Below are 6,000 nucleotides of genomic sequence, written 5' to 3'. Positions count from 1 at the left end.
GAGGTGCTTCCATGCTCTGAGCAGGGCAGAAGCCCAGCTGCCTCCCCGTAGCCACGGGTGTGAGGCACTGGACAGGACCCAAATGAAGGGCCAGTCTTTGTGCGTCGCTTTGTAATCGCCAGGCAGGAAATCATTCAGCTCTGAAGCTAATGGGGGTGTGTGGAGGCTTCTGGGGGTGCGTTTGGGGATATTGAAGGATGGCGCAGTGGAGGTTGTAAAGTAACAATGGGAAACAGGCACTGCTGCTCAAGGAGAAGTGGTCTGCAGCCTTTGTATAGCAAGCGAACACCCATCACTGGGTGGGACTCCCTTCTGCAGCTGCAGAACATGCCGCCCTGGCCAGCACCTTGCGTGGGGAAGGGGACAAGCTCTATCTAAGTGCTCTGGAGGGACAGGGGAGACTCCCTATATTCATTATGGTTTGAAGGCACCATCCGCCTCTGCTTCCTTATAGAGGAACAAATTGAGTTCAGAACAGAGCTCACCTTATTACAACCCCTAAATGGCAATTGAGGCTCCCAGCTAGGCATCTGCTTCTCCCTTGGCTTCCAGTGCAGACTGGCTACCTCTCCTCTTGGCCAGTTCCTGCCACTCTGCAGCAAATCAATCCAGACCCAGAGAAACGCTACTGCTTCCAGGGGCTCTCTGAACCAGCTGCACTTCAGGGTTTCTCTCTTCCCCGTGAGGTGAATGGCTTCTCCCTCTTTTCTCTGAAGAGAAGCTAGAGAGGGCAAGATGGGCTCAGGCCCCAAGCACCACAGCAGGATTTCTGTGCAATGGAGCTGCCACCACTTCCCTTGAGCCTCATATCTCACTGTCAGGAACCTTTTCCTGCTACACTCTGCATCTTCACTTACCACCTCCTCCTCACCTGAGTTTTATCCCCGCCCGACGTATCTGTACCAAACACTGGCAGCCTGGTACTGCTGTTTACTCACTTCCTCAGGAATCCCTCATTTTATTTTTGTTTTTCCCACATTCCCTCTGTTTTTGGTCTTCTCTTGAGGTGCCCACTGTGTTCTATGTAGTGTCTTCTTCCAGAAAGCCCCTGCTCTTGAGACACAATTCTTCTGCAAGCTGTAATTGCACTGCCCAGTTTGTTGCCATATCACATTGCAAACTCCTAGATAATGGCACCCTCCTGGAGCCAGCTCCATGGGGCGCAGGATCTTAGCTCTTGACTCTCCTGACTCTGGTGCATTTTAAGTTCTCAGCTTTAATGTTAGGGTGGTTTGGAGGAGGGTAAATTCATGCTGAAGCCTGTGTTGGGCTAGACCATTTGCTGGAGAGTGGGGGAGGGTTGTACGGTAGGGCTGGCACATTCAGAGACTCTTACTCCCTGCATTTCATCCTGAAGGACTTTCCAGATCTCTCTCCCGTATTCCTCTGTGGGCATTTCTAATTTGCCTGAGCCAAGCTGTTGCTTCACTCCCCACCCCAGAGATACGCGATGCTGCATTATGTACGGGAGGTAACAGCACACGCCCACAGGCTGGCAGAGCACCCCCACCCCCCACCTGCCAGGGCCACAGAATGTAACCCACCTCCCAGGGGCCTTCGAGAATCACTGCAGGTACAATTTGGCCAGCACAGGGGGGCCACCTGGCAGGAAGTTCTACTGGCCCTTTTCAGGTAGTAATGAGCTCTGCAGTGCCACAACCTCCACTTCTCATCTACTGGGACAGCTGCTGCCCCAGTGGCACGACCCCTGTCAGTGCTGCCCCTGCCTTGCCTATGCTAGAAACGCTTCCAGCTCTGGCAGTGCTAGCAGAGGCTAGTGCCCTCCGGGAGATGGGCTAAAGGCTGCCAGTGGCACTGATTAGACTTCCTGAGCAGGCTTAGGCAGGGCATTGTGACAGTGTTAAAGTCGCCAGCGGGCTGTCAACACAAGGGCAGCTAACCCCAGTGGAACCGGTCCTGAGCATAAATGGCTCCTTGGAGACGGGTGCACCTCCCAGATCACCAGCATCATTCCCCAGCGCAGCAAGAGGGGCTGGATATGCCATACAGACCCCCAGGCCCTGGCACATACACAGCAGTGAGATCTGCAATGCAGCCCTTCCCCTACTCCGTGGCGATGTGAGATGGCGAAGTGCAGCACCCACACAGAGAGATCACAGGAAAATGCTCTGTGGGCCTTCAGTAGAAAGAACCCTTCAGTGAAGCTGCTGCTGGAACATGCTAACAAGAGACTCCAGCCCTACCACAGAGCCTGGCTTGTTGCTTTGTTTTTGACCAAGCCTCTCACCCCTGTGTTCTAGGTGCTTGTCTGGCCTTGAGCCCAGTGCCAGGTGGGGTTGTTGAGCCCAAGGTGAGGCTCCTGGGTTTGTTTGCACACTGTGTTTGATTCCCCTAGTGCTTTGCAGTGGGTGGAGTGTTTGCTGCTTTGGCCAAGATACAACAGAAGTCCAGTGAACTTCCCTGACTGCTGCTTAGCAGGGGTGATCGATCAGTTCTGCTCTGCTGCTGTTGTTCCTGGGGCCACGTAGCTGTTTGCGTAATTGCAGCCGAAGCCTTTCTGTAAGGGTTTGTGCCGATAAGTGTGATGCAGCTAGGGCAGACCCTTGCCAGGTGCAGCTCGATGACCATAAACACTGAGGGGGAGACAAAGCCCAGGTCCAAGCCAGAGTGACTGCAGCCGTTGAGATGCCCAGAGATTGCATGCGGACATCAGGAATAGGAGCGCGGGAGAGTTTCTCAAATGAACAGGAATCTTAAGACTCATTATGAAGAGCACTGCGGCAAACTGGGCCTGCCCTGGGAGGGATGTAGAGAGAGCATCCAGCTGACTTCAGCCTGAACCCCAAGCAGTACAAACCCCTGTGCTGGACAGAGGGAACCTGCCTTTGACAGAGACCCAAAGCCGTCTGTTACACGGCAGCAGCATTGAGAGAGCCCAGAGAGGCAGGGTTTCCATGTGTGGGCATGGCAGGGAGCTGGTGCATGCACAAGGCAGGGAGGGTGGAGGGGCTCTTCTTATACCTGACCCAACACAGGACAGTCAGGCCCTGTTTGCAGTTTGGCTCAGCACCTCACTGTTCTCAACAGGCTCGTGGGTGATGGTACCGTCCTAGTCCTCCCCGGGCTAGGCTGGATTACAGAACCCAGCCAGTGGTGACAGAGCAGGAGCTGATAGCCCTTCCCTGGTGCTCCTATTAACCTCTCGTTTTTCTTCCCCTGCCTCCCCAGCAGTTGTATCTTAAATGTCCAGGGCCCTTTCGGCTCCATAGCCAGCTCTCTCGTGTTGGAGGGCTCAGTGGTGGAGTAGAGAGTGGCCTGTGATCCTCTGTGAATCCGGTTAATGGTCACCTAGTTTCAACCTGAATTCACTCGTGTGTGCTATTTGCCGTTATTTTTAAATAAACTCCATCTGTTTAATGGTTTGTTTGTCCTGGTTCCTAAGTATATTAACCCATCTCAGCTCTCTCGCTCTCTTCCCAGCTGGAATTTAACCTTAATCCCATGTTTATCTCAAACATTGGGCAGCTGCAGTTGTGGTGCCAAGAGAACAAAGATCTGAACTTCAGGTCAGAAGTGGGCACCTACTCTGAATTGTGGGGATAAGGAGGTGCAGTCGTGTATCCCAGAATCCTCTGTTTCTGCAGTCAAACCCCTTCTTTCTAGATCTGCGGACAGTAGCATTGTGTATAGGAACCTGACTCCCAGTCTCCTCTTGGGTGTATGAATTGACACTGATCTAGCAAATTGATTGTGGGGTCACTGTGGGATACTTGCTAAATCTTCCCCTCCTGCAACATAATGAAGAGTGTGAATTGGACGACTTGGAGATATGTGCAAACAGAAGCTTCCAAAAGTGCCAAGAATGGGACTCACTGAAGTGCAAGTCTGAGTTGGCCGCAAGCTGGAAACACAAAGTATGGCAAATTAAAGGGGAAAAGCCAAGTTTACCAGCCCTCCCCTAATCTATATCTCAGGGGTGTAACCCGTGTGCCCTTCACACCTCGCTGCAGTTGGCCAAGAAATGGAAATCCCTTCCCATGGAAAATGTTATTTTTGGAGGAAAAAGTCCCAAATTGGGACAAAAAGCCAAACCCTGACATCTTTCACTGGAAGGGAGTTCTGGGAAAAAATCCATTCCAGAAGAACCAAAACAGAATTGTTCAGCCGATGGGACTGGCTGCCTGGAAGGCAGAGAATGAAATTGACAAGGAGCATTCCAGGCTGGTGACGAGAAACTGGTCTGGGCAGCTCTGAGCTGGGGCAGGAGCAACTCCTGGCAGTTTCATTTTCTGCCTTTTCACTTCCTGCTGCTTGCTATGGATCAGGGAGCAGCTTTATTTCTGCAAGTTCCACCCAGAACCGCTGAGCTGGTTCCAAGTATGGAAAGTGAAACATTTCATTTCTGAGGCATTTTTTGTTGTTTTTTTTTTAAACTCCAGTGTCTCAGTGAGTGATGGTGGAAATTTGACATGCAGCAGGGCCCTAGGACCCTGGTTCATAGATGTCTTCCTGCCTTCCAGTGAGAAGAGTTGGATTTGGCTTGTGATTTGCCAACATGTCCATCATGCAGCACGTACTGAGTGGAAAGCACCCTTGGTCTCGGCGGTCAGTTGGGTTGGGTATAAGAACATTGGATGCAGTCAGAGAATATGGATTCTCAAGTTAGCATAGGGCATGTTTAACACTCCTTTCCCTAGCTGGAGGGCCCTTGGGCAGCGTGAATAGCCTAGAAGCAGACAGGCCCGGGGCTGGGAGTTGCTGGAGGGAAGGAAATGCAGCAGAACCAAGGAGACTCCCAAAAGCAGGGAAAACTGAAAGTAACAGGAAAGGAGGATGGGGAAGAATGAGCAGAACAGCTGTTTCCTATTGACAAGCACATTTTCCCATTCGCAACAACAAATGGGACCGAGTGCTGATCAGCTGATGATGAAAAGTTTGGTTCTTAGGAAAAGGCTGTGTTCTGTCTGGACAAACATTCCCCCCTCCTCCCCGACCCTGTGTCGGTAGCTGGGTCAAGGGAAGGATTCTTCCATCGACCCAGCACTGTCTATCGTGGGGATTAGGTTGGTTTAACTATTTTGTTCAAGGGGGTGGATTTTTTTGCACCCCTGAGCACTGAAGTTGGATTGATTTTACCTTTTAGTGTAGGCCTGGTCCTAGTGTTCACTGTGTAGCATTTGAAACAAAAATCCCACTGAGTGGAGAGGAACCTCCTGGGATACTGTGCAAGGCTGGGGGTTGTAGGGCAGGGTTGCTGTTTGCTGTACTTAACTCTCAGGGGTGGCAGCAGTGAGGAGCTCACTGAGGACTGTTGTAGAAAATATGATGGCTGGAGGGTTTTTTTTCTGCTCAGCTGATTGGCTGCTGCTTGCAGGGTCCTGTAAATAGGGTTTTCTGAAGAGGTGAGAGGGAGCCAGCCCCACACCCCACTGCCATAGCGACTGTCTCCCTTTCAGCACTGAGAAGGATGGGGTGTGGAGCCTCAGGTCTCTCTGGACCTACAGTCTGCACCACCGGGCTTGTGGGCTGGTCCAGGGGCTGATGCAGCCCTAGCATTGATTGCTCCAGGAGCCACAGCCTCAAATAGCTGGAGAGCTTTGTGTCCTGTGCTGGGAGCTGTGTGGCAGTGGGGCACAATAGGGCTGTTAGTGCTGGCCCTAGTTCATCCCTGTGCTGGGGGTATTTCCCAGAGGCTGGCTAAGCCACCTTTGCAGCCCCTACAGCAGCTCCATATGGAAGCTGTGCTGGCAGAGTGAGACCTGCCCGCTGGAGGTAGTCGCTGCTGGTGCCTGTCTGGCTGGAGCTGGTGAATCAATTGCTTTGAACTCGGTTCATTTTTGTGTTGTCTGAGCCGCTTCACGTAATTGCAGTTGCTTAAAAAGGCATCTTTACTCTTGCATTTTGGGAGCTAGAAGGAGCCAGTTCCTTCCCCTAAAAGCAAAGTGCAGTCATGCCAGAGCGTGTGGCCCTGCCCAGGATGCACCGCATGCCCTGTGCCCCACCCTGCCCGTTAGCAGGAACCCAAGAGATGTGTGGGGT

Source organism: Mauremys mutica, chromosome 3, assembly GCF_020497125.1.
Source record: "Mauremys mutica isolate MM-2020 ecotype Southern chromosome 3, ASM2049712v1, whole genome shotgun sequence".
Taxonomy (NCBI): domain Eukaryota; kingdom Metazoa; phylum Chordata; order Testudines; family Geoemydidae; genus Mauremys; species Mauremys mutica.
This window is presented reverse-complemented; position numbering follows the sequence as displayed.